The 13,371-nt window shown below is 39.5% G+C and overlaps 1 pseudogene; it reads right to left on the reverse strand.

Annotated features, from left to right (window-relative positions):
• Nucleotides 1–6,610: 6,610 nt before the first annotated feature.
• On the reverse strand, nt 6,611–7,468 carry LOC124971448 (N-acylneuraminate-9-phosphatase-like; annotated as a pseudogene).
• Between the last annotated feature and the right edge of the window lie 5,903 nt (nt 7,469–13,371).

The following is a 13,371-nucleotide window of genomic DNA, read 5'->3' on the forward strand; positions in this document are numbered from 1 at the left end:
GGGGTGGGAAGGATGGTGGAATGAGATGGACATTATTGCCCTAAACACATGTATGATTGCACAACTGGTGTGACTCTGCATCATTTACAGCCAGAGGAATGAGAAGTTGTGCTCCATTTGTGTACAATGTGTCAAAATGCATTCTGCTATGATTTATAACTAATTAGAACAAATAAAAAAACAGACACTGCTGTAGAAGCAGGAAAAGCCCTCACCACACAAGAAAATTTTTGTTTTGTTTTGTTTACTGATATCAGATATTGAACCCTGGGTGCTTTTCCACTGATTCACATTCCCATCCCTTTGTTTCAATTTTTTAAAAAAATTTTGAGGAAAGATCTTGCTAAGTTGCTTAGGGCCCCCACCAAGTTGCTGAGACTGGCCTTGAACTTGCAAGCCTTCTGCCTCAGCCTCCCAAGCTGCTGGGATTACAGGCATGTACCACCATGCCTGGAACCTGACAATAAATCTGCTGATTCCTTAATTTTGGCCTTCCCAGTCTCTGGAATTGCAAGAAATCAATGTCTGATCTTTACAAATTAACCAATCTCTGGTATTTTGATATAGTGTCAGAAATCGACTAAGACATGCTCCTTGAAATGGTTCAGGGCTTTGCTGATGGATCTGTGAGTGGCCTGGGGAATGCTTTCAATTCTTCCATATATTCTAATAGGGACTATTAAGGACTAGTAGCTCTAAAGTGCATATTTCAGTTGCTTTCTAGTATGTACAACATTTCTGACTCTTTGGGATAAGTATGATCTTAATAGTAATTTTTAGCTGTCCATTTCCCTGGCTGATTTACTGTGTTGTCAGTTGATAGTGGTTTCATGGAACTGTCAGTCTTCACTGAATCACCAGATACTGCAGTCCTACTCCAGTGTTCATTCTTCTCTTGCATTCTTCAATGAAGTGATCCTGTTATGTTTCTTTACCATCTCTAGAGCACCTGTTAGATTTTTGCTTTGAAGTATTGTTTGACTGATTATCTTATGTGTTTTTATGTCTTGAACAGTAAATATGGATGGGACATTAATAAAGCGGTTTGCATTTTGATGGCACTTCAATCATTTGTGTTACCATGCTATCCTAGGGCATTCTCCCTATAATCCTATGATTTGACTAAGTAAGTAGATATTAGCATTGTCATTTACGTATGGAGGATTGATCCCACGAAAAGTAATTTCAAGGACAGAAGGTAATTTCCAGAGTCACGGAACACAAGTTTCAAAGTAAGATTGTGTCTGAGGGCTACTGGATCCTAGCCCAGGGCCTCATTGCTTCCACAGTGCTCTAGAATTAGAAAATAACCTCCCATCATGAGTAATCAGCACTTCTTGTTAGAACAGAGAATGCATGCTGAGAATTCTCAATCGCTTGGGACAGGGCAAGAGACACTCAGAGTGTGTTGGACATTGTGCTGGGTATTTTATAGAACTTCTTCCCTCCATTCATTCTCACGGCACCACTCTGAGATCAGAATTGACAGATGAGAAAAGCAAAGCTCCAAGAGATGAGGGTGACCCCAAATAGTGTGCCAGTCTGGGTGAGAACCACAGAAACTTTGGTAATTCTCCAAGTCTTTGAACTATCTAAGACTTGCTTCTGGAGAATTCTAGGTGTGATTTCAGCTAGTTCATTATTAGTTAGGCTTATGTTTGAGCATGCTTAGTGAGCAGGCATTGTATCAGGAGCTGAAACCACTAAGATGAATAAGGCAAAGTCCAATGTCAAGGAATTTAATATAGTACCAGGTGAGCCTGATAACATCTTCATAACAGTGTCACAATGTGAACATTGCAAGGGAGGAAACCAGCAATTTCCAAGGGAAGTCTTAAAGGTCACATTAGTAGGGGAACTTCTAAAACACCAGGGTCACCTGGACTCAGAATCTCTTCTCTCTATATTGGCTACATGATTAGATGAAGAACCTCATATTGTTTAGTGCACAGTGAGAAGCAAAATTGCAGACTGAAAAGAGCTTGGATTTGAGCACATGGAAATGGGGCCCAAATCTCAGCTCTGGCAGTCAAAATGTGTGTCATATGGTACAAGTTGATTAACCTCTCTTTATGGGATTATAGTGAAGCAGATATCTCAAGATCCTTTATATTTTGGTCCTAGTCTCTCTTCACAAATTACAAAATATAGCAATCCCATGTCAGGTTCTTCCAGACTTCTGAGAACATAATCACTGGAAAGCCAGACCAATAATGTTCTGTAGTCTCAAGTGAAGAGAGATCAGGACTAAGAGGCAGAGGCTGGGCATCATAAAATGAATTGGAGAAAGATCAGGACAGTCAGGTCTAATATCTCAGTGATCTGTTGAAAACAAAAAAAATGGAAATTACAGTTGCTAGTGATAATATCTGGGTGCTCATCAAAGGAGAAGAATGTTAATATTAATAATCTGGGGCTGGAAGGACAGATAGAAAGGTTATACTATTTAACCTAGTCAGAAAGGCCAGTCCTAAATTGAGACACACTCCCTAAAGTCCACAGGCTGCACTCTATGAGCTAATGAGACCCAGATGCAGGTGGGAAAAGGGTTAATGAGACTGCAGGTCACCTATATACAGGTCACCATTAGCCATGTGTCATCAAGCAGGGACACTACTGCCTGTCCTAGAACCGTTCATCTGAAACCATGGATATGGCATGATATGTACCTCTCAGCAGCTTAATAGTGATGCTGACTCCTGATCCTGGCCAGGCTGCTATAGTGGGACAGGTCCTTGATTAATCAGCTTGAGAGAGATGCTTCCTGAGATATCCAGAAGATTTGTGGGTGGAAAAGTGAGACATGGACTCATGGGGCCCAGTGAGAAGACAGATACTTCCTGGGCTGTGAGGTATGAAGTTTGGGTGAAGGGCACATCCCAGATTCCTGGGACTGGACAGATGGTGGGAAAATATATATATATATATATATATATATATATATATATATATATATATGTGAATTTTTATCATGAAAACAACATTCAAGATTTGTTGCTTTATTTTTTGTAATTTTTTGGTGGTGTTGGGGATTGAACCCATGTGCTCCACCACTGAACTACCACCCCAGCCCACTCCAGCTTTATAAGTGACCTCGGCCATAATCATGGTGGCATTTGGGGGTTTCCAAGATCACTCTCTGGTACAATGACTTGCTAGAAAGATTCACAGAGCTCAGCAAAGCTATTAAAATAATTGCTGTCATTTATTACAATGAAAGATTAGACATTAAAATTAGCAATGGAAAAAGATACATAGTACAGAGTCCAAGAGAGACCAAATGTGAGCTCATAGTTTTCATCTCCCAATGAAATCTTACAGACAGCATTTAATTCTCCCAGCAAAGATGTGTGAAAATATGTGTGGAGTATTGTCAATAGGTATAGCTTACTTGAGCCTTAGTGTCTGGGGATATTTACTGGGGTTGGTCACATAGGCATGGGATATTCATGTTACATGACCTTAGCTACTTAGTCTAACACACTCTCCAGGCAAACTGATACACATGGTCCAAGGCCATAAATTACTCTGTTAGCACAAACTATATGATGTGGCTAAGGTCTCAGATGAACAAAAGCATTCTTAATGGGATATTTCAAGGACTTAAAAGTCCCAAGAGTCGGGACTTCTTAGAAATGTGCAGGGTTTGTAAATGTTGGACCTGCTGAGTTAATTCTTTATTGCCAAATGGCAGAAATATAGGAGTTCTAGTCCCTCTGCTTCCTAGAAAATAGATTTGTTTTGGGGCATGTGGCTTGATATTTTGAAGCTTTTGTATACCTTTTTTCTACTGGGCTGAAATCTCATTGGCATGCTGAATTTGGCAGGTCAAAGGTAGTGTCATGAAGAGGAAAATGCATTGGATTAGAAAGAGGAAATGTGGGTGTGTTAGTCACTTCTAAGTTTCTCTGACAAAATACATGAGATAATCAACTTATAAGTAAGAAAGGTTTCTTTTGGTTTATAGTTTTGGAAATTTTAATCTATGACCAGTTGCCCATTGTTTTGGGCCTGCGGTGGCATAGTAAATCATGGCAGGAACATGTGGCAAAGGAAGCTTCTTACCTCATGGAGGCTAGGAAGCAAAAGAGAGAAGAGGAGTTACTGGGGTTCCAATATTCCCTTCAAGGGCACATCCTGAAAGACCTAACTTCCTTCCACTAGGCCTCAACTCCTTAAGGTTCCACCACCTTGTGATAGGTGCATGGGATTAGGGGCCAAGTCTTTAAGAAATAGGCCTGTGAGGAACACTTTAAGAAATGGGTCATGCTGGAGTTCTGTCTCAACTGACTATAACCACAAACAAATTCATCAGCCTCCTTGGTTCCAGTTTCATCTGGGCCTGGCAACATTTAATGTATCTCCTATGAGTAACACTCACTCTTACTGGGAGGATCAGATCAAATAATGAAGATAAAATCAACTTGAAACTTGAACATAATACACAGGTGATATATCTGTAATTAAAACAGTGGTTTGCTATTCAGTCAGCTTTTAAGGGAAGAAATACCACATGATTCCTGGTCAAGAACATTGATTTGAGGCGATAGTAATTTTTACCTTGTCTTCTTAGGTGTAGTGTTATCTCCACTCTTGAAGGATTGATTTGAAAACTTCAAAGATTATTTAAAATATTGTTAATATCCCTAATGGTGGTACTGTCTTGGTCCATTTTCTCTTGCTATAACAATATTTGAGACTATATTATTTATAAATAAAACAGGACAGGTTACTTTTGGCTCATGGTTCTGGAGGCTGGGAAGTACAAACTCAGGCAGCAGCATTGTTTGGCTTCTGGTGAGGGCCTCATGTGGCTTTGACTCAGTGCAGAAAGCAGAAGGCTAAGAGGGCACACGTGGATGAGGGAGAACATGAGGGATAGACTTGATTTATAACAATTGGCTCTCATGGTCACTAATCCATCCATGGAAAACAAGAACTCACTCACATGAGAAAGGTATTAATTCACTTATGATGGCCCTACCCTCATGATTCACCACTGTGACCAAAATACCTGACAAGAATATTTTTTTCCTAATAACTAAAATTTAATCAAGGTCAAATGGGTAGCATATTGGAAATACAACCATACCCTTTTCACAGATGTTTAGCTTCATAGCAACAGCACCATGGGACAGTCAAGGGCACAATCAAGAGTCTTAAGTAAACACAGAAGGACAATAGTACAAGACAGAGAATCTGGTTCTTAGTAGTAGACAGAAAATAACTGGCTTTTAGATTCTCACATATAATCTAAAACTTGATTATTGGTCTTGGAGTTACAGCTTTACAAATCCCAATATACCACCTAGTATTTTACATTAGTACTTTTATGTTTTTTTTCATATTACCAAAAACAACCCTAATAAGATTTCCTTTATTAACCACTCTTTCCTTTACCACTTCATGCCAGGTTTAGTTAGTGGAATCATGAGACTGTGTGGTCTCATGGCTTAGGAAAAATTTTCTAGTTGCCAGCTGATAAATTGCCATGGAGCCATTAATTAATAGGCTCCAAGTGAACCCTGAAATAGACACAGAAATTTGTGAAACAGTGATCATTTCTGAAAATGTGAAAAACAGTATTAAAGCAGATGGTAACTCTTAAGAGTCATTCAAGTATTAAAATGGCACCCAGGAAGTAGTTCATAGCAAAACCTTATCTTCTACTGGTTTCAGCATTTGTGTAAAATCATTCAGTAGAGAACAGAGAGGCAGGGAAACTACCTGGTTAGGTCACAGGAAGGCAATTTTCCTTTTACAGATCCAGGAGGAAAAATGACTTTTGGTGCCATGTGACCTGCACTTATCCTCAGCAAATTGAGTCCCCCCAAGTCCACTGTGTACCTGGAATGATAGTAAAAATATCTCTACAAGAGGTAAAGACTACAGGGAAGTTCCAAGCTTGCTATAAAAAGGTGTGAAACTTTCGTGGAAAAAGAGAACAACATGTTGATTTTAGCAACTTTTTTTTTTAACTGGAGCAATCTATGTGTCATGTACACACCACAGAATAAAACAAGTCCCAAAAGTGTCATGCAGAAAAACTAGATGCATAGTAGAAAATACAGAACCAGAATAAGCAAAAGTATGACATTTAAAAATAGGCAAAATAATTTCACTATGAAATGCCTTGATTTGTATGACTTAATACTTCATATGAATCAGATCCAATGTCTCTAGTAAATCTCTATTATACATGTTTTGGAATACTATTTTTTTTTTGATGCTGGGGATTGAACCCGGGGTCTTGTGCTTGAAAGGCAAGCACTCTACCATCTATTTTTTTAAAGAAATCTATTTTTAAGCCATATAAGCTGCATTTGTGTAGCCATCTATAAGCTCTCCTGCTTGGCATCATGGAACCAAGATACTGAAAGATGGTTTTTAAAAATCTCAAGTTACGGACTAGCAAATAATCTATTTCCTCAAGTTTTCTGGACTACACTACTGAAAGTAACCTGTATTAATGCAATCTGCTTTTTCAGATATAAATACAAGTCAATTGGTTGGTTGTTGAAAGCAATAGGGTTGGGAGGACTTTCACAAAATGGTCATTAAATCTAAAGTCTAATTATTCTTAGAGCTGGACCATATATGTGCTTTAATCTCACATACTGACTTTGCCATCTATATTTTGTAATAGGGCAGGTAATTCTAGCACAGAAGAAACTATATAGTGTGGAATGGGGGATGATGTCAGCAGTACTATTCCATTTTTGTTTATCCAGACTGTTGCTTTCAGTCCTGCATTGATGCCTCCTTGTATATCAGTTTCTGTGTCATCAACAATCACACAGTCCCCAGGCTGTAGTCCAAGGAGATCACAGTGGTAATAAAATATGGAAGGTGCAGGTTTCTCTTCTTTCTGCTCTTCACCTACAATAATAGCATCCAAGTAGGACTGAGAGGCACAGGCCTCGATCTTCTCCCTCTTTGTTTGTCTGTTACCATTTGTAAACAAGAGTAGGCCGACCTCCTTGCAAAATTCAAGTAAGCATATGCTGTAAACGGGTAGATTTCCACAGGAAATAATATTCTTCCTCCAATTCCCTATTGTCTGTTCCACCTTTGGTTTTTTGGATTGCTTCTTCCCAGTGTGAAGTCCTCAGATCTGTAATTCATGTACTGTAAGGATGAGTTTAACTTGAACTTTTTCATAGATGATTTCAGTCTCTTCTTTATGATATTTTGATTGCATGAGCTTTATGACCTGATGAAGCATGAAGGATGGGACATTCAGAGTTGGAAGGGTTGGCTTTTAAAAGTGGGTTTTTTCACATCTGATAATCCTTGCATTTCTCCTTGAAGCTCCAACATGCCTCTCTTGCTCGCCCCAGCCAGCGGTGCAGATGAGCGTGTTGTCCAGGTGAAAGAAAACGGCCCACACGCGGCTCAGCCCCTTAGCGCCCCGCAGCCCCAGCCAGTGCCAACTCACTGTCTTTGCCCACGCATCTGACAAGAACATTTTAAGGAGGAAACGTTTATTTTGGGGCTCACTGTTTCAAATGTCTCAGTCAATAGATGGCTGACTCCATTCCTCTGTGCTTGCAGTGAGGTGGAAGGATATGGCAGAGGAAAGCAGCTCGGGACAGGACACCAGGAAGCAGAGCGAGCTCTTCTCATCACGACGAAGTACAAAACCCCGAAGGAACACCCATGGTGGTCTGCCTCTTCTAGTCCCACCCTACCTGCCTTCAGTTACCACCCAGTTAATCCCTATCAGGGGACTAATGCACTGATCAGGTTAAGGCTCCCATACCCAATCATTTTGCCTCTAAACTTTTTTGCATTATCTCACACATGAGCTTTTGGGGGACAACTCACCTCCTAACACAACTGTATTAAGGACCAAGCCTCAATGTGAATTTTGGTGAGAACAAACCATAGTAGAGATGGAGAGCCTAATATACTCTCGTCATATTCATTAGCTATATGAGAAGCCTCCTCATCCAGGGGACACTTGCATGTGCACTGGTTCCAATTTCTCTTTTGAAATGTTATTTCACCAGAGGGGTCTGGGAGGGATTGCTACATATGGCCATGCCTTTTGTGAACTGTACTATTCACACAGACTCCAATGTGAATTACACTTTTTGGTGTTGTGCCAATGTGGGAACCTTGATTCTGGGAAGGATCTAAAAGAATCTAGGAATTTTTATGTTTAATCAATATGTGATAAAATCAGTTTCTTGGAATTGTCATTTTCATATTCCTCTATGTCCAAAGCATATGAAAAGCAGTTTATTATTAACCATTTACTTTAGATAAAACCATCTTCCTGTGGGATTACTTTCCTTATCAGTGGTCTTTCTGATAGAAAAATGGAAGTACTGTGACTCTTGGTGAGAGATGTACTTGAGCAGATGGCAATTAGACCTCAAACCATATCATCATAAGTGGCCAGCTATTTTTCCTCTTGGGATTCTCCTCCTACAAGGTTGACCTAGGGTAAAAAACAAAAAGGACTATGCCTTACATTTTCAGCTCTGAATATGCATTAGGGTCTATGAGACTGTTTCTTTTTCATGGATCTTTTTATCTCTCACTGCCACTGGTAGCTGAGAGTTTATGACACTGAAATGATTATGCTATCATACTACAGCTATACATGCATACCCATGTTTACAACATTGTGATTCACAATAGCCAAGTTATGGAACCAGCCCAGGTGCCCATCACCAGATGCACAGATAAAGAAAATGTGGTATATATACACAGTGGAGTTCTATTCAGTCATAAAGAAGAATGAAATTATGGTATTTGCAGAAAAATGAATGAAACTGGAAAACATCATACTAAGTGAAATAAGTCAGACCCAGAGAGTCAAGGGCCATATTGTTTCTGTTATATGTGGAAGCTAAAGAGAAAAAAGAAAAGAAAGGAGAGGATCTTGTGAAAATAGAAGGAAGAGCCGTAGGGTGGAGGAAAGCAATGGGGTCAGGGAGGGAGGAGGAGAGGGAAAAGGGAAGTGTTGGGGAATGATTTTGACCAAATTTAATTATGTGCATGTACAAATATTTAACAGTGAATACACAATTGTGTGTAATTACAATATACCAATAAAATATGTGTATTAGAAAACAAATCATTATGCTAACAAACTGGAGGTCCATGATGCTTTTAGTGTCATTAAGTAAACAACACTCATTTAACTGATTAGGCAAAATGTAAGTATGATAAAATGTTTTTTAATGTTTCTTTTTCTTCTGTATACCTGTCAGTAAATATTCTTAAAGCATATCTTTAGCAGAAAGCATTCCATAAGCTGGACTTTTCCTTCATCCTGAGTACTTATTATGTTTAAAAACCCCCTTCACTTCAGTTAGTCATTTCATTCTTATCTACACAATCTCATTTTTGGATTATTGACATTGCCTTTTCCTATGCTTCATATGTAGCTTCTGCCATGTTGTTGCCTTAGCTATATTAGGATTATAGAGGCCAATGAAAGTGGTGACTTATTTTTCTCCTTTAAGGATGCATCAGAGGCTGGGTGCAGTGGCACACACCTGTAATCCCAGCAACTCAGGAGGTTGAGGCAGGGGGATTGCGAGTTCAAAGCCAGCCTCAGCAAAAGTGAGGTGCTAAGCAATTAAGTGAGACCCTATCTCTAAATAAAGAACAACAAAAAAATAGGACTGGGGATGTGGCTCAGTCGTCAAGTGCCCCTGGGTTCAATCCTCAGTACAAAAAAAAAAAAAAAGAATATTTTCCCCAAAAGACAATGGTTTTTTTGGTTGTTGTTATTTGAAGAACTAACAAAACCTTCAGAATCCCCTTGACCATGCATCTACATAAATAAGTTTGGTCTTTGCTATAGTTTGTAGGTGGTTTGTCCTCCAAGGATTCATGTGCTGGAAACTTTGGTCTGCAGTATGGCAGTGTTGTGGTGGAACCTTTAAGAAATAGGGTTTAATGGAACGTAATTAGGTCATGGGGGCTCCATCCTTAGAATGAATTAATGCCTGTTTTGTGGGTGTGGGTCAGGTCTTTAGAGAGCAGCCTATTATAATTGAGCCTAGAATCTACCCTGAATCATTTATGCATATGGCTTTTCCCCTTTCTGCTTTTCTGACATGAAGTAACCCTTGCCAGATGAGGGTTCTCAGACTTGGAATTTCATCCTACAAATCTGTGATTCAAAATAAATCTCTTTTATTTATAAATTACCAAGCCTCAGGTATGTTATTATAGCAACACAAAATGGACTGTCTTAACAGTTTCTTAGCATTTTGAGTATTTCAATTATATTTTATCATTGCTAATTCCTGGAAATCTGTTCTTCTTATGTTACTGCTGCTGTATTTGATGTCACACTTTCTTCTATTCCTGGATTTCCCCTTCTTCCTCCTATTCTAATAACCAGGGAGTACAACATAGGGAACTACTGAAGGTCAGGCCAATTAACATACACTGTCTGTTAGAGGAGTGTGGGAACAGTTTCACTGGACCCTCAGTCATAGTGTGCCTCAGTAAAACCTCTTTGTACAAAAGGATGGACAATTGCAATATCTAAATGATAATATAAATTGCTATTTACTTCCTTTTTAAAGGACACATCCGGAGATACTTATGAGGATGGAATGTACATGCATTTTTCCTCTTTAAAAGCTCTTCTTTTCTTCTATATCCCTCTACCAGCTCTCTCACAACATCATCTACTAGTCTGAAGTGTAAGTGGCCACCTCCTACCTCCCGCCAAGATGCAGAAGGGACCTGAGAAAAGCAATGGCAGGGGAAGTTAGCAAGAAAGGCATTGATGATCTAAAGCAGATAATTTTTCCCCTTGGGAGAACTGACCCTCCAGAGAACACAAGTTACACTACCCTCCACATCCTTAAGCTGTGACATCATTAAAGTGCACATTATATACCAATATCTCTTGCTTTATATTCATAACCTTACACCAAAATAAGTCTGTTGTCACAGGGAGTTAGCACATTTCTTAATTGTGACCAACATAAACAAGAAAATTACCTTAGTGGCCCTAAATCAATTATTATTATTCTGCTTGCAGAAGGGTAACATTCCACATCCTCTATTAATTTATTTTTTGTACCAGGGATTGAACCAGGGGCACTTTAGCACTGATCCAGCCCATTTTTATATTTTATTTAGAAGCAGGGTCTCCCTAAGTTGCTAAGGGCCCCGCTAAGCTGCTGAGTCTGACTTTGAACTTGTCATCCTCCTGCCTCAGTCTCCTGAACCACTGGGATTACAGGCATGCTCCACCATGTTCAGTCCTTCTCTCTTTTATTTTCCTTTCCCTTCCCTTTCTCCCCCCCTTTATCTTTCTCTCTTTCTTTTAATGGGGTTTGGCTATGTTATCCAGGCTTTGCCCAGGCTGGCCCTGAACTCCTGGGCTCAAGCAGTGCTCTTACCTCAACTCCCCAGTAGTGAGACTATAGGCATGCACTACCACATTCAACTCACATCCTCTAAATTCTGAGTGCCCAAGTAAGGGCTTTTGCTCTTTTGTCTGAAGGGAAGTTCGAGTGCCTAGAAAGAGGAGCGTCCTTTGTATTGCAGCTCAGTTCCTCTAGAACAGGTCCTCCACAGTTTCACCAATATATTCATTTAGTTAGGGCATAGTTAATAAGCACTTATGAGTATTTTCTGAGGATTCATTTATGAAAAGGTAGCAGCCACTGCTTTTAAAGAGCTTTTAATCCTGTCACTGAGAAGGCAAATCAATACCCATGTGAGACAGTGTAGTGAGCACTATAAAAGGGACCTGCACAGGGCACTATAGGAGTGTGGAGAAGGAGTCTCAAGAAGAATCCTTTGGACAATCAAAGAGGGCAAGAAGGTGGTGTCTAAGCTGAGCCCAGGAGGATTGCATACAACAGATAGGAGTTCACCTGGTGAAGTAGGTGGGCAATGCCATGACAGGTAGAGGGAACAGCAGTGCAAGGTCATATATCAATCATCACTGTAGAGAGCCTTGGGAGGTGTCTTAGTTAGCTTAGACTGCTGCAACAAAATGTCATAGACTGGGAAGCTTTTAAACATCAAATTTATTTCTCAGAGTCCTGGAGGCTGGTGGTCTGAGAACAGGGTGGTATTGTTGGGTTCTCCTGAGGACCCTCTTCTGGTTGCAGACTGCCAACATATCATTGCATCCTCACATAGCAGAAATAGAGTGAGAAAATTCTCTGGCATTCCTTCTATAAGGTTAGTAATACCATCCATGATGGTTCTGCTCTCACAGCCTAAGTCACTGCCCCAAATCTGTACAATCAGGTAGAGGTTTAGGATTTTAACAGATGAAATTGGGGTATATGGGGCACAAACATACAGTCCATTGCAGGAGACAATACAAAGTCATTTAATAGTTGCAGGGAAGAAAGTGAATTAATCAGATTTGCATTTTAGAAAGTTGTCTCTAGCTTCAGAAAATGGACTATGGATAAGTAAGTCTACAGAGAAGGAGAATCAGTGGTCTTCATGCTCCCTGTGAAAGACCGTGGTGTCTGACTAGACGGTAATGCAGTTGAGGATGCAGAGAAATTAATGTCTTCAACACATATTGAGGAGGAAGAGAAAAAAGATTGGCTCGATGCTTAGATGTGGAGGAGGGGCAGATGTGGGAAAGACAGAAGTCAAATAGAGAACCTCTATTTCAGGAGCTTCCAGAATGTTTGAGAGAGCATAACCTGTAAATGTAAACCTTGAACATTTTAGGCAGTTTGTGTAGGGGTAAGAATTTGGGCTTAAAGATCCTCCAGGTTAAGTTGTACCCCATTTGTGAACAATGAATCAAAATGCAGTCTGTAAAAATAAAAATAAATAAAAATTTAAAAAGTCCTCCAGGTTTGCACTGAATTCCTGTCATACCCCAATAGGCCACATGATCTAGAAAGATTACTTGAATGCACTGTATCTCAGGCTCCTTATTCCTTATAGGTGGTTCTGAGCTTTCATATATGAAAATTGTGAGTTCTAGAAATATGAGCAAATATTTTTATAAAATAATAATCATTATAATATATAGTTGTCTGTTAGTAGCTGCAGGGGATGGTTCTAGAACTTCCCTGTGGATGCCAGAATCCTCAGATGAGCAAGTCCCCTATATAGAATGACATAGTGTTTGTGTAGAACTTATACCCATCTTCCTGTACACCATAAATCATCTCTAGATTGCTAATAATACTTAATATAATATAAATGTTATACAAATAGTTGTTTTACTATATTGTTTAGGGAATAATGATAAGAAAAGTATCTGTACATGTTCAGTACCTCTTTAAGATTTTATATAAACCTCTTAAAGTTTCCACCACCTCCCAATAGTGCCACGGTCTGGCAGCTAGGCCTTCAATATGTGGGCCTCTGGGAGATATTCAAGATCTAAATTATAGCAGTGAA

This window comes from Sciurus carolinensis, chromosome X (assembly GCF_902686445.1).
Source record: "Sciurus carolinensis chromosome X, mSciCar1.2, whole genome shotgun sequence".
Lineage (NCBI taxonomy): Eukaryota > Metazoa > Chordata > Mammalia > Rodentia > Sciuridae > Sciurus > Sciurus carolinensis.